This window comes from Corapipo altera, unplaced genomic scaffold (assembly GCF_003945725.1).
Source record: "Corapipo altera isolate COAL_440 unplaced genomic scaffold, ASM394572v1 51, whole genome shotgun sequence".
NCBI lineage: Eukaryota > Metazoa > Chordata > Aves > Passeriformes > Pipridae > Corapipo > Corapipo altera.
Genome location: NW_020884892.1, coordinates 6,465,084 through 6,490,560, shown reverse-complemented (window position 1 = coordinate 6,490,560; position 25,477 = coordinate 6,465,084). Strand labels below are relative to the sequence as shown.

At 46.0% G+C, this 25,477-nt stretch overlaps 1 long non-coding RNA gene across 4 annotated transcripts in view; it reads left to right on the top strand.

Annotated features, from left to right (window-relative positions):
• LOC113948164 overlaps positions 1–25,477 on the top strand; it is a 136,911-nt gene that overhangs the window by 42,888 nt on the left and 68,546 nt on the right. For all 4 annotated transcript variants that reach the window (XR_003528024.1, XR_003528022.1, XR_003528025.1 and 1 more), the window contains exon 3: positions 18,761–18,841. This is a non-coding gene — a long non-coding RNA (uncharacterized LOC113948164). The remainder of the gene's footprint in view (positions 1–18,760; positions 18,842–25,477) is intronic.

Below are 25,477 nucleotides of genomic sequence, written 5' to 3'. Positions count from 1 at the left end.
TGCTGACTTTGGACAGCAGACAATAACTGCTGGGCAGGAACGGCTGCCGTGGGGCCAGCCTGCCACCATGGGAGGACATCTTCTGGTTCTGCAGCGTGGAGCCCAGTTCAGAAAGATTCTGCCCAATCTTTGGTTCTGCAGCGTGGAGCCCAGTTCAGAAACACAGAATGCCATTTTGGGCAGTATTTTATTCTGAGGGTGTTTCTTGAGCTGGAAGCAAACCTCTCACCTGATCTCCTAGTTTTTCCCTGGCAATGTTTTGGGGATCCCATGGTTTTACTGGCTCTGCTTTTGCAGGGTACCATAATTGCTCTACCTCCTGGTTTTTTTTTACCTTTGCAATATCAAAGCCAGGAGGTTGGATTAGAGACCTGAGTTGCCAGCAGCAAAAAGGGGACCTGAGTGTGTGCAATAAAAAAACCTTATATATATTTTTATAAAGATTATTGTAGACAAGTTGGGGGACGAGGCACAGCTGCATTCCAGCCCTGTGCCATAGTGCCACTGGAAGGTGGATCTCTTTTCACAATCCAGGTGAGAGGTCTAGCTTCAGCACAGTTTGCCTGGCTAGGGGCATTCACTGGGGTGCTGAGTGATGCTGAGACCCTTGCACTGCCCTGGCTCCCTGAAGGCTACAGGGGCTTTTGCTGCTTTTTAGCTTGGCCCCCTCCATAGTGTGGATGTGCCTGCCTGCAGGCTGGCAGCATCCGAATACTGAATTGCCATCATCCTCCCCACTGGCACCATCACTTGGCTTTTATTAAGCTGTTTTGCAAAGAGCAACTCTTCCTTCTCGGGCCCCTGTGTAGTTTTATCCAGGGCTACATTTGCATCACCGTCAGGTGGTTTTCATTTGACCCTCGCCCTGCTTAAAAATTAAATACCGAAGTACTAGAAGAGAAGTAATCTCCCAGATAAGCACTTTTCCCCTGCTCTTCTGTAATTCACGGGGGAGCTGGCTTACCCTGCCTGTGGATGACTAAGGAGGAAATTCTTTTTTGGTTAGGATAATGCTGACAGTTCACTGGAATTTTTTTTATCAAGGGTTTATCACTTCCTCCCTTCGAATTCCTAATTCTTATGTGCAGGGCAGGAAAAAAAAATAGTGGTGACCACAAGTTATGGAATTTGCCTTCTGTGGAAAAGATGCTGAACAGCTAAATGATGCTGTCAGGTTTGCCATGGTTTGCATAGGGGATTTGCTCCATATCCAGTTATATAAACAGGCTGGGTAAGAGTCATGAATATTTTAGCAGCTATCATCTTTCAAATGTGTTTTTTTTAATGTTAGAGTTAATTAATGCTCATATCTCTTGGATATAGGTGAGTGTAAGCCTGCTCATCTTTCAGGTGGGGAGGAGGTTTGGATTTATCACAGGTCTCACAGAGATGGCAGAGTCTAAGTCAAGTTTATGTGTAATGAGTTTCTGGGTCATCTTGTTAATCTCCTTACCTCTCTTTGTTTATAGAGGGGATCTGGATGTGTGTCTCCAGAGAACTCAGAGCAGCTTGGCCAGAGAGACTCTGCCTTTAGGTTAAACACGTGTGTGTTCTCACACTGTTTGCTTTCTGATGGTGTTTGGTGATGGTGCTGTTGATCCTTCTGCAAAGGCTTGACACTGCTGCTGAAAAGCTTTGACACTGCAAGGCATTGTTTACTTATGAAAGTGTTATTATATTTTGAATATCTATAATTCATCTCTTTTGCTCAAAGTGACATTATATCATAAAATTGCTCTTATATTTCAGAGCTTTGAGGAAAAGCTGTTTTTTTTGTCCCAGACTCTCTGTGACAGTACTGGAAAGTGCCTTACCCTTTGTATCTCTGTAGACCCCTTTTATGAATTGTGAGTGACAGCAGGAAAGTATAAAAGAGCACAGAAGAGCTGGTTTTGATGTTTATAAAAGGCTTTGATAAAAGATGCAGCACACAGACTTGATATTATTTCCTATTTTTAACTTCTTAAGAGCATAGAGCGCTCAGATCCAATATTTATGTAAAAGGGGGAAGAGGGGGGCTGTATTTCTTCTTTTTTTTTTTTCCTTATTTTTTCTTTTTTAGAATCAGGTGATTTAAAATAGGAAACTTTCTTCCATGCCCTAGTAAAATTTTCTTCCATGAAGCATCAGTAGAGTAAACCCCATGGCATTAATTGTGTGGATGATGCTGGAGGAGACCAGCTGTGGTTTTGGAGGCTCCTTGGTTGTAAGTTCATGCCTTCAGCCTCCCAGTTGTGGCTGGCTCCAGTAGACCCACCAGCCATGGTGCTGTGTGTGGTGAGGCCTGCACTTCTAATAATGGGTCTTTCCACTGAGAGTTGGAGAAATAAAACATGGAAAAGCCAGGACAGCTCCTCTCCTTTCTCTAAAAGTCAGATCACATTAAAGGCATCTCTCTAATAAGTAGTTTTGCTTGTTCCACAGAGATGTAAGGCTGTTACTGACTGGGAAATTGCAGTTTTACTGATGAAAGTGCTTCTCATTATTTCCAGCCTCCATGTTGCAGTCTCCTTTAATCTCATCTGCCAGCATGGCTGGCTGGTGGTGGGCCTCTATACTGCTTAATATTCCCATGAGTGTATACATGAGCGTGTCCATAGGACTTCATCAGGCACTTTCCCACGTGTGTGCACACAGGCACACCAGGACAGAAAATACGTGTGAGGGTGAGCACGGGCTGTGAGTGCATGCGTGGCATTGGCACAGCCATTTGCATGATCAGGTCCTTCATCCAAGCAAGGGCCTTCAGGCTGGATATCAAGACTCCTAATGAATGGCATGGTGCAGACCTGTCCTTGAGATCCACCTGATGACAAAAGTCATCCTCTTGCTTGAAACCATATTTTGTATTTTACTGGGGCTAAATGCCTTGAAACACCCTGTGCAGGAGAGGACAAGCCCTTCTATCTCCTGGAGAACCCCAGGACAGAGCAATGTTACCAAGTCCCATCTTGCTGCAGTGCTGATGAAGAGTTGATCTTAATGGGATGAGCACAGCAATAGCTGTCGGTGAGGGTTTTGAGTTCTTCAGCAACATGCAGCCATCCAAGGGGCCATTCAAGGCAGGTGCTGTGTTTGAAGTGCTGGACTTGAGCAAAGAAATCAACCTCTCATGCATCTAAGGTGAATAAGCACCTGCTCTATTCTCTGTACAGGAACTTGTACGCAAAACCATAAAAACAGAGGGAGTTACCAGCCTTGGGTGGCCATGGGAAGATGCTGAGAAGTGTGTTTGCTTGGGTGTTGTTTCCCTGCCTTAGCTATTCCTCTAGAAGCTTGCAAAGCTGGACACTGAGGTCTGTGGGGTGAGATGCTCATTTGGGATGTGTTGGCATAGCAATATGCCTGCTTGATAGCCTTGCCTCTTGTGTGTTCCTTTGTGGTGATGAGTACCCAGTTACACTCCAAATGGATGCCTCCAGAGGGTTTTAACAAGGCCCACACATGACTTTAGGGAATGAAGCACAGTCTTATTTTTTCCTGTCTTACCCGTGAAACCGTGTAACACCACACATAAGAAGGTGCTGTTGTCCTCTGCTGCATGACTTGTTGGACTTGGCTAGCTTATGGCTGTGGTGTATCAGCATGTACAGGTGTCTTTTCAACTTCTGACAGGTTGTTCAGTTAGCCAAAAAGTTTGTGCATCCTCAGTTCTTCTGTAAGGCGTGGGAGGACTTTATTGTTCCACTGGAGTGGACACTATGGTAAATTGGAAAAGCTGTTGCTGAGTCCAGAAGAGATGGGTCAGGATAGCACTTGTTGAGCTGGAGTGACACTGTGCTGTGCCTCACCTGTGGCACAGGTGTTTGGGGTCTTCCCACTGTGCCTTAGTGCCTACTGTGCAGCAGCTTGGGTGCCTTGGTTGCATTTCCAGCAGCAATCCAACTGCCTCGCTGCAAGCTGGGGAGGAGTGGGCTGGATCCGGAGCACAGTGGGAGCTCCCCAAAACTTGGTGCTCTGTGTCATTGCCCCAATGCAATGACACAGAGCTGTGCCAAAGCATCTGATTAAATGTGGACCTTAGCTGGGAAGAGCTACAGTTCCTCTTCTTTTCAAAGAAGCTGGGAAAGGCTCCCCAAAACAACCACTGGAGAAAGTGTCCAGATGAAAGGTCTGGTAAGCGTCAGGATCCCCTCTGGTGTGTTTTCAGGCTCTTCTGTAATCAACTGTCATTTTGGGATCTGGGCATATTGGACCTCAGCAAGTATGGATTGAAACTTAAACAAACAGTGACTCTTCTGTAAATATTTAGCTCACGCTGTTTAGGAGCTGCTGGGAATAGGAGACAAAAAAAAAGTTTAAAGTTCATGACAGTCTAGAAAAGCTATCGGAGGATGGCACTCGATCACTGATCTGCTGGCATGTAGGTTTGAATTGCTAATCCTCCTTTTTTCCTTCCCCTGAAGAACAGGATGTATTTAAGCACCTTTAGAGAGACATAAGGTTGCACTCTTCCACAGCTTACACAGTTGTGCTGGGGACTCACATCGATGCAGAGGTCTTCTTCAGCTTGGCTGATTGAGCTGGATGCCCAAGAGGAGCCGTGGTGTGGAGTAAATGGATGATGTTCCCTGGCCCTACACATCTTTGCAAATTTGGACTGGTCATCTGAAGTTCATACACCTGCATGGAAGAGGGGCATGTGTCTCCAAGTGTATGCTTTTATCTGACCACCTCGATACTGGTACAGAGGCTTGCCCCCTGACCGGCTGCTGCTGAAGGAGCTGGGGTCCCCTGATAGACCTTGTTTAGACAGCACTAGGTCTTGGGCTGCTTGCTCTTGCAAAAGCCTCAATAGTGAGGTAGACCTACCTAGCCTTTTTTGCTTCTTAAGTGTGAAGATGATATCCTTTTCTTTTTCACTTTGCAGAGCTCTTAAAAGAATGGGAAAGAATTAAACGTGCTGATAAGAAGTGGTATTGGTAGCAGAGACTGGCAGAGGCACACGTGCTTTGAATAAGCAGGGAACTTCACCATGAACAAGAGTCTGAGATTATTGGTTAGAAAGAAGAATAAAGATCAATCATTGATTGATCATCATTTTCTTTCTCTCTCCCCTTGCTCTTCTAATACAAAGTATTCGCAGTAGATGATGGTTATAGGTCTCTTCCAGATATTGTTTCCTATCCTATCCTATCCTATCCTATCCTATCCTATCCTATCCTATCCTATCCTATCCTATCCTGATAGCATAACAGTAAACACAAAATGTTTGGCATACCCTATGAAACGCTTTGCAACTGCTCATGCCACTGCTGCTCCTGATTGTAGCATCCTGAGGCTTTCTGTACCAGAATGATCAGTGTACCTGGAAGATTAATGGCAGAGGAGAAAATGTGAGGGAAGGACATTTAAGAAGAAGGTAAGTTTCTCATTTTCAGGTTGCTGAAACCACTTTTGAGGTTTGAGAGAAAATGTCAGTATTTTAGTTGGAGGTGGTGGCAAGCTTGATGCTTTTTCTCTTTCAATAGTTTCTTTTAGTGCCCTTCCTGATTTAAAAGGAGATGTTTAAATTATTAATGTTCTACCACTAAAGCAGAGGGATTCTAAAGCCTTTGGCAAATCTCTGCTAAAACATTTATCTTAAAAAAGAGCCTCACGTTTTTCCCAACTCTGACAGAAGCTCCCCTTCCACAAGAAGCCCTGAATCTATGGAGGTGGACAAAGAGCTTGATTTATGTAGAAGGTAATTTTCTCCAGTGGTGTTTGGCCCAAAAACATAAAGATGATAATGATTTCTACTTTTTGACATAGCCTTTGCAGATCTCTGTGTTTCTGCCTGTTGCTGAAGCAACACTATGCCACCGGTGAGTGCAGGCGCATGGCCCTCAGGTGCTGCCTGTGAGGGATGGGTGCCCTTACCTGTGCAGTATCCTGGAGATGAGAGGCAGCTGAGGCTTCAGACACCCTCATCGAAGCTGTAGTTGGAGCTCAAGGCTCTCATTGAATTTACAACACATTTGCCCGCTAAACCGCCCCATTCTCTTTAGGTGTTTGTCCTGATTTTGTACCAAATCTCCTTGTTGCTACTTGAGCTGAAGAATAAAGTATTATAACTTTGGCTTGGGGCAGCTGTCCAAGGGATATATTGGGATACACTTGGCCTTTGAAAACAAGGACTTCAGTCTCCAGCCCTGTCAGTCCCTCTGGCTCCTGGAAGTTTTCCTTCCAAATGGTTTCTTCAAACCTCAGAGAAGTTTGTGTTTTTTCAGAGCTATGATTAATACCATTTTTACGCATCGTTGCAAAATGCCACACAATGAATGAGACCAGCAGGGTGGTGGTTTATGGGTGGGATGAAAAAAAAAATCAAACAAACACTTCCAGGCACTGTTTTGGAAGAGTGATGTGTGTGTGCATGTTTTATAATCTGCTGCGAACTGTGGGGTTGAGTTCCTATTAAAAGGAAGGGGGAAAAAAAGCTTCAACCTCATCTATGGAAAGAATGTCAGAAATAGTTGAGAAGTTGAATAATTACAGGGTTTTTTGCACCAGGTCAGTGAAAGCTAATTTGACATGCAGGATTGCTTTGCAATTACACAGTCACAGGATGGTTGAAGCTGGAAGGGACCTATAGGGACCACATCCAGATGGTTCCTGCATATCTCCACAGATGGAGGCTCCACAATCTTCCTGAGCAAGGTTGGTCACTCTCACAGTAAAATTAGGCCTAATGCATTGGATTTCAGTATGTCAGCCATAGGTTCCTGCTCATTACTGGTGCAGTTTGAAAAGTTTGCGGGGGTATGTGGTTTTGGGACAGAGTTGGCTTGAGAGCATGGTAAACATGGGTCTGCAACTGAACCCTGTGGCTTGGGCTCAGCAGTGCTTGTCTGGGACTAGGGAGCTGGTTGGGCTTGGCACAAGATACCAGAAGTGGTGTGCAAGGAGGCTTGCTGCATGATGGCTGGGTGTCTGGGAGCTTGTGGTCCTTCTGATTTGGTTTTGAGGCTGTGCCTGTAGCTGACCCTCCAGCCAGCTCTGCTTTTTGCTTCCCTTCCCTTGACACTGTGTGCCTACTCCCAGTCGGCAAGTCACTTTTCCACAGGAATCTGGGACTCATTTATTAGCATAAAATGAGGCTAATTTCTGTCTTGTCTTGGTGGCAGACCCCAGGGAAAAGAATCTGAGAGGTTTCATGTGGCTTTGTACCCAATGTGTCCACATCTTAGGGACACAGAGGGTATTAGTGCATATGGGAGGTCACCTAAACCTCTATGGGGACATTGGGATTAGCACAGATTTGCTTCCTGGTGGCTTTGTGTATCTCTCATACATGGAAAACAAGCAAAGCCTAAGATTATACTCAGGATCTGGTTCCTCTGCTTGGTCATTGCTGTTTCTTCCTGTCTTCCATCCATGGAGAGCAGTAGCCCCTGTTTGTTGGCCTGGGTGCATTTTTTTTTTCCCTAGACCATGTTCTTTTCATCCTGTTTTGTTTGCTGATAAGTGGTAGGAATAGCAGGAATGAGATGATGGCTCCCAGTGAACACTCCCACTGTCCACAGACATGTCCCATTCAGCCTTTGGGCCATTGACAGTGGTGTTTTTTCATTAAAAATAGACACAGACAATGCCACTTCCTGAGGACTGTGATTTATCATTTAATAACAAGTGGTTAGTCATTTCCTTCGGAAAACTCTCTGGAAGTGTTATTTTTCTTTCTCCCTTAGCTTCCTTTTTTTTTTAATTTCCTTCAAAACCCTGCAGTACCTGTCAGAGCCACTGTGTCTGTTAAATGAAATGTTCTCTTTTCAAAGTGTGTTGAGGTTTAACCCCAACCAGCAGGCAAGAACCACACAGCCACTTGCTCATTCCCCTAGCAGCACGACCAAAAGCCAGAAAACTCATGGGCTGAGATAAAGACAGCTTAATAAGGGAAGCAAAGCCGTGAATATAAACAAGGAAAAACAAAGAATTTACACTTCCCATGGGCAGGCAGGTGTTCAGTCACCTCCAGGAGAGCAGGACCCCATCACACATAACAGTTGGGAAGACAAATTCCATCACTCCAAACCTCCCTTCCTGCTTCTTCTTCCCCCCATTTTATATACAGAGTAGGTTCATATGGTATGGAATATCCCTTTGGTCAGTTTGGGTCACCTGTCCTGCCTGTGTCTCCTTCCAACCTCCCATGCATTCTCAAATTCCCTGCCAGCGTGGCGGCACGGAAAGCAGAAAAGGCCTTGGATCTGTGTAAGCACTGCTCAGCAATAACAAAAACATCTCCATATTATCAGCCCTGTGTTCAGCACAAAACCAAAACATAACCCTATACTAGCCACTGTGGAGAAAATTAACTCTATTCCAGATGAAACCAGCACAAGTGGAAATCATATTTGGGATTTAAAAATCATGAAAATAACAAGTCCCTTTGGGCATGGGCTTTTCTTTGTATATACCTGCAGCCCTGAAGTCTTAGCTTAGCCAAAGGAAACAGCAATGGAGAGACAGCTGAGTAGGTGAGACTTGAAAAACGGTGATGGTAATCCTGAATGTGGACTGGATGATCTGCTTGATCTGACTTGAAGGAAAATTTCAAGTAACTTGAGGTATTGTCTTGAGTTGCCAGCTCTTAGCTGTGGTACTTCCTGGTCTGGAGGAGGAGGATGGAGAGCTTGCAGAACTATTAGGTGATCTCATACCAAATCTCATTTTAGTGACTTTACCAAAAAAAGTGCTGAAAGCTGTTGAGTAGTTCTCGAGGAAATCCCAACACCTCAGTAAACAAACTCGGGAAATGTGCTGAAGATGACATCACCATAAGTGGGCACTTAAAAAACTAAAAGAAATAGTTCTCTGTTGGGTCAGGAAGGCATTTTGAGGGTCAGTAGCAGATTAGATGGTAGACTGCAGAGGATGCAGAAGATGAAATGCAACCAGGGACATGACAGATACTTTAGATAATAACACCTACTCTTACAGTTGCCTTAATGAGCTGCAGGTAGAGGTAAAGACAACAAAAATAAATTCAATAAAGACAAGTGCAAAGCACTCTTGGAAAATGGATGCACATAGCCAAAATGAGTAGTAACTCTCAAAATGAGCAAGTTAACTCTAGAAGGGGATCCGTGAGCTACAGTGAGTCACAAACTGGTTGTGAATTGTCAGATGCTGTTACAAGAAAGGCAGATCTTGAAGAGCCCAGAGAAAAATGGCAAAGGTAAATTCCATCTCTTCAAACTTCGTTGTCATAGAAAACCTCATTTGAAAGACAGCCTCCAGTCTCAGCCCCTCTATTTTAAATATGAAAGCAGGCGGCTTGGGAAGATGAAGCTTCTGTTTGGGAAAATTTACTTATAAGGAATAGCTGGAAAATTTGCGTATGTTAAAACATAGGGGAAAAACAGCAGCCCACAGGTGTCAGGCCATGGTTTGATGGGATGCTGTCTTCAGCAGTAGTTTTGGGGCCAGATATCTTCACTTTCCTGCTGTTGACTGTGCTGCAGCTGATCGTGTGGTCAGTTGTGTAGCCACAATTTGTGTGTCCACACTGTGAGCTGGGACAAGGAACTTGTCTTAGTATAGAAAAAGCTGAAGAGTATCTCCAGATTTATTTCAGAGTATGGCTATGCAAGTCTGCATGGATAACACGTGGCATGCAGGAGGAAGGAGGGCAAGGAAAGGAGCTAGAGGTTGAGCACGTGGTAGAGTTGAGACTTGAAGGGAACACAGCAGATTTGAGACATTCAGGAAGTTGATGTGAAGAGTGCAGCACACGATGTCACTCCGTGTCCATTGACAGTACTAAAATTGCATACAGAGAAGTGCTTCCCTGGACACCGTCATCCAGTGCATCATCTCTACCATGCCTGATAGCAGCGGGGTAGGCTGGCATTTCTCAAAGTGTAGGTTCCAGCTCCTGGTGGTGGGGGGGAAGGAGAATGAGTGATGCTGGAGCTGGCCCAAAAGTCATTAGAAACCTCTTTGTTAGAAGCACAGCAGCCCTCCCCGGATGGTGAGGGCAAATGGTGCTTGTTGCTTGGAACTGTGGCTGAGTCCTGCTTGCTCTTGGCAAGGCTCTGCCCATGTTGCCTTGGAGAACATCACAAAGACAAGCCAAGAGAGGGTTCAGGGCTGGGTGGCTGTTTGATGTCCCTCCTGGCCCAGCATTCCTGCAGTCCTTGCATCCAGATTTTGGCATGGCTTCTGCCCCTGTCAGTCCTGCTGAGGTTGAGTGTCTCAACATGCTCTGAATCCAAATTTCTGACATTACTGCAATGCACTTAGTTTTTTGGCTCATGGGAGTAGTTCAGCTGACCACAAATTGGTCACTGCTGCGATGTAAGCTGATGATTTCCTCCTCTGTGGATGCTAAACCAAATACCCCTGCAAATGCCACCTGATGGGGATGTTACTGGGCTGGTGTTTGCAGCTGATGGGAATGTGCTGGAGCTGTGCAAGCCTTAGTGATTCAAGCTGATACTTATGTTTATGATGAAATGGTAAATGCCTTGTCTGTTCTGTCCTACCAGCTCTACCCCCTGGGGAAAAAAGGGTTTTTACTGCAAGAAGAAAGGATATTCTGATGTTAGTCGGTTGATAATGAGAACGCAGAGCATCAAAGCTGAAACCGTGTGCTGGGTTTTAAAATCACTGGAGGATATAGAAGTGCCTTGAAGAGGAAGATCACAGATAGGCAGACCTACTGGATACGCCTGGTCCATTTTTTGTAGGCTGCAGAGCTTTCCCCTGTGGTTTGCAGGGTTCCCTTGACTTGCTGCATCCCTGAACAGCACAGAGCACAGCACTGGTGTCTGCAGTATGCACAGGATGTAGATGCAAGCCTTACTAGGAAGATCCAGGCTTCAGTTCTAGTCTTGTTGATGCTAAAATTCCCCTGAAAAAAAAAACAACAAACACATGCTTTCCATGCTTGCTTGTGATCTGTGTGATGTGCTGGCACTGAATCTTGACTTGTGTTAATCTAGATTGCTTAAAAAATAAAAGAATCATGGTAATTTGTCTTAAAAAGACTACGGATAAAGTGAAGAAGAGAACAAGCAGTTTGCTATTCATTGCCTTATCAAGGCTAACAGGCTGGGGATTACACTGGGAAGAAATCAAATCCCCAGACAGTTCCTATGTACCATGTAATATCACTAAATAAAGCAGTGACCACCACATGAAGCTTGATGGATAGCAAGCTGGTGGCAGGGCTGGTGTGGCAGGACTGCTAATAGTAGAGCTGCAGAGCTCTTCATTAGGATGAGTCAAGTTGTAGTGGCATCTCAGGGATGTGTCTTTTGGGCACATGGAAAACCCACCTTCTCCAAAATGCAGTGGGTGGTTTGGGTGATGCTGAAGGCTCCAAGCTGCACTCCTGAAATCCCATGGTGCTGTACAGGTGACTCAACAGCATCAGCTCTAAATGGGGAAATGCAGAGCCCAGCAACTGCTGGACTTCAGAGGAAAGTTTGGTAAAAGGGAGCACTGCAAAGACATTGGCAAAAAGGATTTTTAAAGTGTTTTTAAGGAAGACAAACAATAGCAACTAACTTCCTGTATAGAAGTCCCTAGAAGGAACAGATCTGCTATTTTAATAACAGCAGTGAGTGTAATTACATGTAAGGATGGAATCTTGGCTTTGGTGACTTCATGGGACTAGTACTTCATGCAAAGGTATCACTTCGTATCTTCTCTGAATACCTTTGCTTTTTAAGTGGTCCGCATTTTTAGCAACATTCACAGCTTTTATATGACAGCATGAGAAACTGGTAAATTGATCCATGGACAAGTTTGCCTGCAGGACTTGTGACCCTGTGGACACACAGTGGAACAGTCTGTTCCTGAAGTACTGCACCTTGTGGAACGGACCCATGCTGGAGCAGTGTGTGAAGAACTGTAGCCTGTGGGGAAGGACTCATGTTGAAGAAGTTTGTGGAGAACTGTGTCCTGTGGAAGGGACCCCATGATGGAGCTGAGGAGGAGTGTGAGGAGTCCTCCCCCTGGGGAGGAAGGAGTGTCAGGGACACGTGTGATGAACTAACTGCAGCCCACATTCCATGTCTCCCTGTGCCACTGGTGGGGAGGAGGGGGAGAAAATAGGGAGTGAAGTTGAGCTCGTGAAGAAGGGAGAGGTAAGGAGAAGGTGTTTTAAGATTTGATATTAATTTCTCATTATCCTACTCTGATTTGACTGGTAAAAAAATTAAGCTATTTTCTCCAAGTCGAGTCTGTTTTGCCCATGACAGTAACTGATGAGTGATCTCCCTCTGTCCTTATCTGCACCCACGAGCCTTTTGTTCTATTTTCTCTTCTCCCTAGTTGAGGAGGGGAGTGACAGAGTGGCTTTAGGGGGGCACCTGGCATCCAGCCAGAGCCAACCCACCACAGTGTTGTAGCAGGGCTCCCACTGGCATGTGCACTCTTCATCTCTCTGCTTGGACTTGAAAAGCCACGTGGAAGAGTCTGCCTATGCTTGTTCCAGAGGGGACTCCACATCTGCATCCGTCCTTCTACCCACCCACCTCTAATGGAAAGAGGGATGTGTTGGAAGAGTAATTGAGTGTCAGTGGGTCCCCAGGTTTCCCTCTCACTCTGCCCTCCGCCTGCATTGTGGATGGAGAAAAGCCATCAAGGTTTCACTGCTGACCAGTCTGGGCCAATAGCAGCAGTGGTGGTGGGCTATGTGAGCCTGAGGAAGAGCCACCACGGCTGAGGAGCCCTCAAGCTCCTTGGGGAAATCTGGCAGTTAAAAGTGCTTCAGTGTGCTTCAATACGGGTGAAAGAGCATCTTGCATTAACCTATAGAAGGTTTACATTGGGAGTGTGGAGGTGGAAGGGGCTAGTGGTGGTCCAAGCTCTGTGTTTCACAGCCCCCATCAGTTGGTAGCAGGTGGGTTTCCCCTGATTCAGACAGGAAAGCTGCTCATTTGGGAACAGCATCCATCCTGTTTCATCACCGTCTGTCTCACCTCTGCCTGCCTGATCCATAAATTGTTCTTGGAGGCTGACCTGGAAGTATAGTGATGGCAGGAGCAGTAAGATGCAGGACCTCAGACTGGGACTTGTCTGATACCCATGGTGAGATGTTTAATGTTGTTTTTTTTCTCTTGATGAATTTGTCTCAGGGTGGTTGGTACTGCAGGACATTTTGAGCAGCATTTGAGCCCAAGTGGGTCTTCCATCCTCTGGTCGATTCTCCTGTGAGAGCATCTCTCAGGCAGGATCAACACTTCTGGGTGGTGCGAACAGAGAGCTCTGTGGCTTCCTCCTCGAGTGGATACTGCTGTGTGCAGCACTGCCATAGCTTTGCTTTCACCTGCTCATATCCCTTGCTCACAGCAAGGCATTGTTGTGCTGAAAGTGAGGAACATCAACAACCACCGAAAGGTGATGAAGCACACACAGCTCTCCACCCCAGCTCTTTTACCCCATTGTTGTCCCCAGTTTTATATTTGCCCCCCTCCAGCTCTGTGGCTGGGGGCCACCAGTGACCATCCCCACAGTGAAGCCTTCCCCTGGCATCTTCTTCCTCATCTCTTCCATCCTGCTTTTCCCTCCCTCTCCAGCTGCCAGGTCGCTCTAAGCAACTTTGGCTCCTGTCCCAGGAACAGTCTCTCAACACACGCAAACCAGGAAGGCTAAACTAACACTTGAAAATTGTTAAATAAATAGTGATCAGGCTCTACTTAAATGGGAAACGCAGCTTAATTTGTTAAAGGTTTTTTGTCCTCCCTTGGACAGAGATTCAGCCAGGCGTGTGTGTGTGTGTGTGTGTGTGAAGCATTTCTTGTAGCTTGTAATCTGCATCTTGTGGCCCCAAGTGGGCAGAGAGGGTTATGTGACTCTGAGTTACCAAACACTTACAGTAAAAGTGTAGTCATCCTGAACTTCAGCCAAAGAGGTGGAGTTCTGTAACTTTTTTCTTTTTTTTTTAATGCTTTCCCCTCATTCCCTGCAGGATGCTGCTTCGTCACTTGCATTCTTCACCCCGGCCAGCTTGTTGGAAAGGCAGAAATCCTCTGAGCCCAGCAGTAACTCTTTCCAGACTACCAGCAGCAGTCCGGGCACTTACATGCTGCCTCATTCCCTCTCCGAGAGCTTAGTGCGTAGGGCAAGTGCATCCCCTATCCTGCAGCAAAGGAGCGGCTGCCGGCAGAGGTGCCCGTCTTCCTGAAACCTGAAACATGCTCATTTCTCTCTGGCACCTTTTTCAAATCTAAACTGAAAATAGAATAACTGTTATTGTCATGTGAGAATGGGAGGCTCTGGATAAGCATTTGTAAAATATCCAGGGAAAATGGATGCCGCCAAAGGCTCTGCTGAGTGGGAGTGGATGTACCAAAATGCGTGTGTCAGGATGAGAAAATGCTTTTCTTGGGAAGGACACGAGGAACTGGCTGCTTCCCAGCACACACCTCCCTCCTGGGGCTCATCCTTGAGAGAGCTTTCTCCATCATTTTTTTTTACACATGAATTATCCCAACCCACTGTTCTGAGTAGTAGAAACTATTCTGTGGTTTTGAGAGAGTTGTTTCTTTTTAACTGTCTGAATGGGGACAAAATAACCTTTATTCCCTGTAGTGAGAATTGCATGAGTCAAAATTTTACATTTCCTTCTGATCCCAAAAGTCATTCCTGGAAGGATGAGTTGTGGGTCAGAGAGGGGCTGTGCCCTTCTGCCTCACTAGCTGTGAGGGCTGCCAGGTCTGGCTGTCAGTCTGAAAGGGTTTGAGAGCAGAGTAAAACTACAGTCATGGCCTGAGCAGGGATACCCAAAATTACCATCAAAAGAAAAGGAGGGAGTTGGCCAAATAGAACCTGCAAACCCTTAATTCTTTGTGACAGTGATACCCTAGGCCAGGTAATCTCCAGCATCAGTGTTGCTGAAGTGATGGAAGCAGCTGATTCTGTGGGAAGAAGAAGATTTGATAGAAGGTATAATAATCTATTTTAGAAGTTTTAATTTTCCCTTTTCATCCTAAATTGTAAGAACACAGTTTCCTCCACTTTGAACGGGTCTTTTTATGTTGTCTTTTTATAATTGGGTAGAGCAGAATCATGTCTCTTCAATATATAAAATGAACCTGGCAGCCTGGTTTTGTACTTCAGCCTCCCAAAGAGACAAGCAAGCATAAAGCAAGAAGATTCACTGCCTACTAAAATGCTCCACTTATTAAAAAAAATACAATAAAATCCTCTGTGAACATCCTGTTTCAACTCTGCAGTAAAACTCACTGGTCAGTTAACGGTGGATCTCCTGTTCCTATGGAGAAGGGCAGTTGCAGACTTAAGAGGTTGCTGTGGGAAAGGGGAAAAATAAAATTAAAAAGATCCACTCTCTTAGTCTTGGGAACAAAGGTTGCCTTGGATTGAGGTCACGTGTTGCAGTTCAGCTGATCTCGGTCATGCCAAAAGGAGAAAGATTTCTAGTACTTGCCTGAGCCCCACTGAACTGGTTTAGGGAATTAATTAGAAGAAAATTGCTCACCTTTTGTGTTTTTTTCCTACCTAGTTTCCTCTTAGAAGGCTCACCAGCTCGGGGGAGCCAGGGGCAGCTGGGACAGTATACATGGCCATTGTGTGAATTTAACTGTGATTTGCAATTAAACCACTGACAGCTGGCCTTTTCCAGCTGAGGATGAAGGAGTCTCCCAGGTACCCAAATCTGGGATACCACTGAGTTTTGTAAATCATATCAGGTGGCTGAGTTGGATCAACAATATGGAGGCAGAAGCACTTGAAAGAACATTGGGGGATTAACTGCAACCCCCGGGCACATCAGATGAACTGATAAGCTGATGCTGGTAGAAGCCTCACCATGCATATGTCTGTATTCAATAAATAGTTTTGGCCAGGTCAAGCTCCTTCCCTTGGGTGCACCCCTCTGTCTGTGTTGATGTTCAGAAGGCCCTTACATGGGTGGACATCATGTGAAATTACACAGAATCCACTGCTTTGGCTTCACAGAGTTGGTATTTAGGTAGGTATGTGCATTACATGGCTTTTGGGGGCAAAGCCAGCATAACAGGTTTCTCTCTCCTCCTGGGTGGTTTTCTCAGGCCTTAGGGCTCACTTCTGATCTTCATAAAGTGCATCAGGTCCCTGTGTTTCAGAGGGTCAGAAGGTACTTTCACTGAGGGGTATCATCTCAGCAGCGCCAGGTATTGAAAATCTTTCCAGGATTTTATCACCTTGCCCATGTGTATGGTGGGTCTGACTTTGTCCAGAGAGCTGCAAGGGTGGCAGCCACCAGGAGCACCACTGCTCACCTCTATCCAGGCTCTTGCTTCCTTGATACCATGCCATGAAACTTTAATTATTGGGGAAAAGAGAGTCTGCTACTTGTAAGATCCCCAGACCTGTTTGTTTTGAATTGATTAGTGGTTATTTTCTTCTTTTTTTTTTCCTTTTTTTTTTTCTCTAGACCTGAAACATTATGGATTAGGGCTGCTGAATCAAAAATAAGTGAAAATCAAATATATATATTTTTTTTAATTTTACAGTGAGAAAGCATATCTGTTTCTTGGGTGAGGTGGTATGAAACCCTTGCCCCTTCCCAAGTTTCCTGTACTCCCTCATGGACTTGCTTGCAGCACCCCGTGCTGGAGATGAAAAGCTTTGGTAAAGCTTTGGTGCGTGCTCCATTTGGGGCCATGTGGATTTCTCCTCAAAAACCTCAGTTCTGGCGACCGGTTTTATAAATGCCTAAAAAATGAGGCTTGTACCTTATCTCTTGAGAGATCGTTGATGGATCCATTTCTCAGAAAGATATTTTATTCAGTCCTTTAATGCCATGCCACTCCCTTCATTCAAATGCCTGGAGTCTTTTATCACGTCTCCTCTTACTCATTGCTTAGCCAGGTTGGGCATATTTAGTTCTTTTAATCTTTCCTGCAACTCAGCTGTCTTTAATCATCCTTCTTGATGTCAGAACGTTTGATGCCCACTTTTACTGAAAACAAGCCTAGGTTTTTTTTTGGGGTGTGTGTGAATTGCTTGGGAAAGGTCTCAGGGGAGCAGCTGTAGCTCCACGGCTACTTAACCCAGGCTCATGCCTGGATTCCTCAAAAGCTCCCTCGAATGTCTCAGTGTGGGTGCTGGGGAAGATTTCAGGCTCACCGCATACACCACCACACTTGGCACCCTCTGGGTTTAACTAAAGTGTTTATTTGTTGGGTGTGATCAGCCCCCCCCCCCAAGATGTTCCACAGGTTGGGTTTCCAGGGGCAGATTTCTTTGGGCATCTGCATGAGGGTGCAGGTGCTGATGATGGTTATGAAAAGCGGGCCCAGAAAGGTTTCTGTAACATGCATTTCCTTCCTGTACCTGCCAGCAACAAGGAGGGAGGTTTAATTTGCTTCTACAAGCTCAGAAGCAAAGCCTGGTGATAACTGTTTTTGTGTCCCTTGCTGCAGGTCAGGGTAGTGCTTCTGGGTGCTGACAGGGGTGGTGACCCCTTCTTGCTGCAGGTATTGATGCTGTCTTTCCTGAGTTGTTCATCTATTTTGCACCCAAAAATAGTCATTCACAGCTTCTTAAATCAGTGTGAAGGTAAGGATTGCTGCTAGCAGGTACCAGGCTGAGCACTGCATTCCTTCAGGGCAGGGTCTTCAAACTCGGCTGTCTGAAGTTGAGCCCCTCCTTTCATGCCCAGAATTCCCCCCACATACCTCCTGGAAACCCATTATTTCAGTGGGAGTTGTTTCCGAAAGCCTGACTATCATTTTCTTGAAATGAAAGGGTTAAGGCGACAGATCTCTGGGTTTGCTGGGTCTGGGCCATTGCTGTGTAGCCTGGGGTGGCTTTCCTGACGTGGACTTTGAATTACAGAATACTTGGCAGGGAGTTAAAAGAGGCCAGTAGCCTGCTTGTCCCTCCCCCACCTCCTGTTATGAGGGAATGCTTCTCATACTCTCCCAAATTTAGCAGTGCAAATGTGGCTGGGTTAAGTAGGCTGAGTGATGAGGCGATTCTGATGGTAATAAAGGTCCCCTTCCCTGCTCTGCCTCAAGCTCATACCGCCAGCAGGCTGTGGGACGTATAGCTGTTTGCTATATGGATGTGTGATTTATGGCCGTACTGATGAGGGCTCTGTGGCCTGAGAAGAAAATGGGGACCTAGATGGTGGGAGAAAACAGTCTGCAAAGCCCACTACCCATCAGAGTGCTGGGGACCTGAACAACAGCCTGATGTCCGTCTGGCTGTCCTGTGTGATCCTGTGTGATCCTCAGGCTGTACTATGGGGTGGGTGTCAGCAATGTCTGGAGGTCATCACGAGGAAAAGCCCACAGCCTCTCCATGATGATGGTGGGATGCTCTGGGTCATGGAGCAGGAGCCCACTGCCTCCATCCCTTTTCCTCATAGCTCTGGGCCAGCCCCAGGCATGCACCACAAGACATTTCTTGTCATCCCAGGCTCCCTGGCATTCCTGGCTGTGTCTCCTCCCATTACTCCTTAGAAGTGTTTAAGGGATTGCTTTAGAGCTGATGGTGGACATCTCAGGAGAACCTCATTTTGATGTTACATTTCTGGGTCATCATGGGTGTCTAACACAGGACAGTTTGTAGGGGCTCTATCACTGATGCCTGTCCTTTTGCAGCTGCAATTTATATATGTGTATATATATTTAAAAAGGTAATATACATTAAATAGATATATAAATATTTAAATAGATATATAAGATGAAATTTGTATATAATTGCTTTCCAGTGCAGCTTCATATTGAAAAACTAAGAAAGCTGACGCTTTTTGGTTGGAGGGAAGGGACAAAGTTGGGCTTGCTGACATTTCTTTTGTTGCAATGTCATATAGGTCTCGGTTGACTACAAAAAGGAGAAGGGAGGAGCGAGTGGAAGGGAGGTCAGATCCTGCCAGGGTTTCCTGGGAAATGAGGTGAGTGGTGATGTCTTTCAGCACTCATAAACTTGGAGATACAAGCTCTCCCCTGATCTTCCCTGAACCCTTTCTGTGAGACCTCTTCTATTGATCCTCCAGATTTCACTTCTGGTACAGGTTTCCCTGTATTTTGCCTCTTCAGGGCAGATGGGAGGATTGTAAGCTGCTGATGTGCTTGGAGTTTCAGAAGGGCTGGAAACTACCTGGAATATGTTGAGGTCTGTGCATCACACAGACCTTGTTTCTGGCTGTATTTAGGCTTCACAGCAGGGGACTTTGCCCCTCTAGATTTAGAGAGCTCTCCTGCCATTACTCACTATTGATCCATTCCCCCTTCAGCCTCCTTTTACAGTCGCTGGAGGGAAATGGATATTTTTAGGAAGTGCCTGACCCTGACCTGCTGTAGGCATCTGAATGGGATGAATCATTCCCTACAGTACCTGTTTCTCTGCACTGTCAGCATAGCCAAGACAGCTTGTTTGGATGTAGGGTCTGCAAGGCATGTGTCATGTCTGTACCCTGTGTGGGAGGACTGGAGTTCAAGGTGCTTGCTTGTGGCTTGGGGGGTCCAAACCCACTGGATAAAAGCTTGGCCTCTCCTAAGCTGCCCTTAAATTTTCTTCAAGGTTTGGACACAGCTTAAATCTGTGAGCCACTTGTCTGAGCCTGCTCTCAGCGTTTATACACTGGCAGCATAAGTACATTCCTGAAGGATAGGGTATGATTGCCGAGGAGGTTTCAGTCCAACTGGGTCATCTCACACTGGCTGTTGCAGTCCCAGTGGGAACCAGAAAGATGATTCCAGCCTCAGGAAATGATTCCAGCCCCAGGAGCTGCTGCACTAAGACCCAGTGAGGCTGCTTGGGCTGCACTAGAACCTCCTGGGAACCAGCCCTGGAGCTGCTCTGGTCTCTGGCTTTTTGAGTGATGTGGCTTGTGGCTTTTCAGCCACAGGAAGGTTTGGAACAATACTTGCCATCTCCCAATGGGAGCCTGATACCTGTAGCGGGAGTATCCACATCCTGGTAACTCAGTTAAGGTGCAGCAGCCTGTAGGTGGTGTACTGTGAAGAACTGGGACCTGCATGTCAGGTCTCTCTTGATTAGAAACTCCCTCCAGAGCTTTTGTGCACATCACTACATCTTCCAACCAGGGGAAATCCCCCCACAGATACCTACCTACCTACCTTTGCTGGGCCACCTCCTCCTGCTTCACCTCCTGGTTTTTTTGAGGGATGGAAACATCGTTTTCTGATTGTGTTTGCAGAGTGCTCATCCTGCACTGGCTAATTCATCCTACAGTGAGGATAAATATCTACACTCATTGAGATTTAGAGGTACAAGCTGTTGTACCTAAGCAGAGGCAACTCTGGAAGATTTTAGGTATTCTTTTGCTTCTGCTGATGCCCTCAATATGTTTTCAGAGGGCAGCCTGTTCAGAAAGAGGGATTGGTGTTGATGGTCCATTGTCAAGGTTGTCACTTTAAGTCAAGGAAGAAATATAATTTACGGTAGTACATCTCTCTTGTTAAGTGGGCAAAGGGAATGTGTGTGTGTTGTTCTTATATATTTAGAGTTTCTTCTGAAATTTACTGTTAGATTTTCTGTATTACTAGACACTGGAGTATTTTCATTGACCTGGAGGGAGGAATTTTTCCTTTTACAGCAAGAGAAACGCTGTGGCAGTGAAATTGTGTGGTCACTGCCCTTTACTTGAGCACCAGACAAGTGCATGTGGGGGACAGATGCATCTTGTGCCTTCCGTCTGTCCACTTTGGGGACCAGAAGATGTTACAGGGACTCATGGTGCCCTTGGGTTTGATGCTTGCTTCTGCTGCTGGTCTCTTTGCTCTCAGGCCGTGCCTCAATTCTCTGTCCAGAGAGCAAATTCTTAAGATTTATAGCAAATATGGATTCTAAGACATCACAGGAATAAACTGATTCTTTGGAGCTGCAGAGAATTAATGTTAAGGATGAGCTATGTATCAGAAAATCCCAGGGCTGAGCAGGATGGATGCTTTTTGCAGTATCAGTGGTTTCCAGGCAAGAGCCTCAGTTTTACTTGGCTGCTGGATGTCTGTCTGGCTTTTCCACAATGAAGTTCACTCCATTTGTCTTTCATTTTCCATCACTCCTTTTTTTGAAGCATCTTTGTGCTGGGCTGACAAATTGGATGTCAGCAAGAACATTCAGGGCTCAGAGATGTGAAGCCACCAAGCCCATGACCTGGTGTGAGGCTCTCTGCTTTCCTTCAGTTTGGTTTGCTGGGACGCTTTGGGATTCTGGGACATGGCAAGCAGAAGAATATGGTCATTTCAATCTTGACCAAGATGAAATGAGCAGCCTGCCTGAAGAGAGTTTTGCAAGTCTCAGTGACACCAGTGAAATACTTGGAAGGGGTGTGAATTGAGGGTGGGTGGAGAAGGAGGTTTGTTATGTGCTTCCCGGCAGCTAAAAGCAGGTGTTCAGTCAACTGAGAGTTACCCTAAAGGCAGAGAATACGGATGCAAATAATCTGCGAAACATAAAAGGAACCATCTGAATACCCCTTTTTTGGTTTACCTCCTCCCTGGGTAATTTGCATGACACAAGTTGATCAATCCTGAGAAACAGCAATTTGGCCAAACAGGACAAGATAACTTTGTCAAACCTGAGGACCTTGCAAAGAGGCAAAAAGAGGCAGAGCCCAGAGGCCAGGAGATACAGGACAGGAAGGGGTGCACTGTGTCGATGCTGTCTGGGTGTCGAGCTGAGTCCTCTGGCACTTGTGAGGTCCCTGCTTCTGCCAGGTTTTGCAGTAGCCCAGCTAAATCAGTGCTGATCCCACGTATAGGTGTGTGTATAGCAGCTTAAAACCGTCTTTGATGAAGGCAGTGTGAGGAGCACTGGGGAGCAGAGCCTGCTGAGTTGCTGCCCTAACAGGTAGCACATTAGACTGGTTAGTTAAAACACACCTGGAAGGGCTTTTAGGCTGTGCTATTCCTCATGCTTGGTGCAATAGCAATACGTAAATCCAACCGATTGCTGCAGCTCAAGGGGTAGGTGCTTAAGCGGTGACAATCCCTTATCTTGGAACTGGATTCACGACCCTTCATAGCCAGCCTGACGATGCTGAGTGCGATGCTATCGCTCTGCCTGTCCTGCCCTGATTCTGCTGCAGAGGAGTGTAAAAACACCCAGCCGGGGCTTACATCCGACCAGAGCTTTTAATGAAGTTAATTTTTTTTTTTGCTATGATTTGGACCTTACCATGTGTCCCATCGCAGCTGTAGGCGCAGATGGCCGGGCTCCTCCCACCTCTCACCTCTGCTCTCCTGCGGCGCAATGTGACCTGCTTTGTTTCATTGATAGTTTCACTGATCTTCCCGATGTTAATGAGCTCTTCCTCAGATGCCACTCCCCACCCCAGCCCCTCCCCAGCCAAGATGCCGACTCTTTCACTGTGAGGCTTAAGGGCTTATTTATTTTGTGGACTGCACCTCCGCCTTTGCCTTTCTGATTTCGCTTGGTATGTGCAGGATGTGGTGATAAAAATCTGTTTGAGCTGTCTCCTGTTTCAGACATTTTTGCTTCTTTAAAGTGGCTTCATGGGGTGATGAGTGTGTACAAGGATGCCTGGATGGGGAGGTGGGGAGGGAGCATCAGGCTGAGCAGCCCCGTGCTTTCTACAGGCTTCCTTCTTACCTCTGTGGGCACTCAGGCGTTTGATCAAAGGTTTAGAGGCATTATATCCTCACAGAGCCATTGTTATAAATCTGTAAAAAAAAAAAAAAATGAATGGTGACATTATTCAGTCTGGTCTTCCCTCAGCTCCTTGCATTCTCCTCTTCAGGATTCAGCTGCTCCTCATCAGCAGCTCCCAGAGTTGTCTGGGTCAGCTGGTGACTTGCCACATTCAGTGGTGATACATGTCTGCCTGGAGACAGCACGGCCTTAGTGCTGATCTGTACACTCTCCTTTGCAAATTGCATGGTGTGTATGGCCATGTGGTCCCTTCCAGACTTACCCATTTGGTGACTGTGCGATTCTGTGGCTCTCCTGTGTGCGTGGAGGGCATCAAGTAGTGGACTGCATATATTTAATTGAACCAGGTGTTTTCTGGTCCTTGTTTTTTTTTTTTAGGTTTTGCATCAATGGGTTGTTTGGTTCTGCTGCTTCCTCCTAGAGTTAACGGTGTCTATGGATGGTTAACTCACATGCATAAAAAAGCTGCTCTCAGAGGTGGTTTATATTTTGTATTGTCTGTATTTTTATCTTGAGTGTCTTCTCTTCCCCTCCACCCCCCACCCCCACCATGCCTTTACCTTCCTCACCATGCAAAGAGCTGCCCTGACCTTGATGTCTCCCCAGGGTGTGCACTGAGTTACCTGGGAAGCTTGAGGATGTAACAAGGGGAGTTGAGGGAGATCATCATGGTCTACTATGAGGACTTGGCAGGGGTGAATCTAGGGGCGTGAAGCTCGAGGGGAAGGCAGGTAAGTCCCAGAGAGCAGCCAGACCATTGGTGTCTCCTACAACACAACAGGACCTGAGAGAGAGTCCACAAAATGCTGGCTGGGAGGGACCATGGAGGTCTCTAATACCACCAGTACAGAAGGATGGTGTCCAGCACCTGCAGGGATAGAGAAGTTCCCAACTCTCCAGGTGACCCTTTCAGCACTGCACCACCTTGCTCATAGGAAAGCTTTCCCTATGTGGCCACAACTTGTGGATGTTACCCTTTGTTACGTAGTTGGTCTCAGTGCGATGCGGTAGATGTGGAAGGATTTGGGAGGAAGCAAGGAGAGGTCTCCTGGGCCACTTGTGAGCAACAAATGATGGCACTCGTGGGCAGCAAACGCATCTGCAGCATGTCCTGCAGAGATGTTGCCTTTGGAGAGACGTTGTCCTTGTGCGGATGTTTGTCCTTAATAAATTTGACCCTTTTGAAGAAAACTGTGTTCATTTTCTGAATTATGAAGTTGTGTATTGAAAAACAATATGGAGTAAAGGAGGCTGAGGTCAAGATGGGCTAATTATTAAACCTGAAGTGTATTTTACTAACATCCCAGTGCTCTGGGGGTAATGCTTCTTAGCTGTAAGTTATAACTGAGTCATAACTGCTGCCCTAGTGCAACTTGCAATCAAAACGGTATCTCCTTAGAAAAGTTGGCATGGGAGCTGGAGCCAAGAGCTTGAGGGGTCCACATTGGTAGGGCTGGTGAGTGCATGGTGCCAATGTACCTTCATGGAAAGGAGGGTTAAAAATTGGACAGGAAAACACAGGGTCCAAACTACCAAACAGCTCTGCATGTATTGGGTTTGCATTTCTTTTCTTTTGTTCAGATGTGTTTGCCTGAATTTGTCAATTGGACTCATGAAAAAAAAAAAAAAGGGCCTGACAGGTCCTTAACAGCAATGAAGGGAGCTCAGCCATGGACGAAAGGGTTGCCCTTACTGCTCCAAACAGACAGGCTGGGAGCTCCTGACTTGGAATGAGGTGGGTGGTGGTTTTCCATCTCGTTGTTTTTGCAATCATGACAGGGAGAGCTGATGTTCCTTCGAATTGAGCACTTGTAGTGACATGCCAGGAATACCTCCTTGCTGGATTGCATTCTTCTGTGGGAAGGCATCAGATATACGTTGTGATGGGGATTAACTCATTTAACCTTACTGTATAGATAGTGCTTTACAAATGATCTTTTCCTGGGAAGATTTCCTATCGGGGCATAGTCTCAAAGAGCATAAATTGGATGGTTCTGACTATTTTGTGTTACTCCTAAATGGCTTGGTATTTTGGATAAACATCTGAAACTGCAGTCCTGTCCATGTGCTCTTCTGTGATGGTGCTGCTGGTGCAGGCAGAGCTGCTGGGCAGTTGAGCAGAACCAGGTGGGAGGGGGCAGAATGGTCATTCCTTGTGTCTGACTGCTGGGAAGTCCCATACCACATAGGTATCTTTAACAGTTGTGCTAAAAAAACCCAATAGAAATAAAGAACTTGGTGCTTCTTGGGATTAATTCTTATGTGTTTTCTGAGAGCACAAATGAGGGCTTTAAAAGCAGTTTCGTTTTTCAAAAGAGGGAAGAGCCCAAGCTTGAGTGAGAAACACCCTGGTCCTGGTGTTGCCACATACTTCCCATGTGACTTTGGACAGATCATGCAGCTGGATGAAAATACCCAAAAGTGTGACTTGGCAGCTGAAGTGCTGACCTGCTTGGAGATGTACCAGCATGACTATGCCAGTTTGAGCTGGTATTTGGTGGACTTCACTGCTCTTGAATGGCTGTGGTTAAGAGTCAGGTGAGGTTGGGCGTGACGTCCAAAAAACCTATTTTCCAATGTAAACTCCACTTAAATTCTGTGGGAAGAGGGAGAACAAATAATGCTTTTGAAGCGGCCTGTTCCTCCATGGACCATGGAAAGTTTCCAAACAGTTGGCTTATATTAGATGCCCAACTTCCAGACAGCTGAGGTTATGGAGAAAGCAGTCCCACCTTCTAGTTTCTTGATGTCCCTGTTGCTTGTATGTAAAATGATTTTAGTATTTAAGTCCTTGTTTCCCTGAAACAGAGAATAAATATAAAATTTGGAGCTGCTGCCTGGCTACAGCAGCAGATAAGTGCTTGCATTTGGGATAACAGGCTGATCTTGG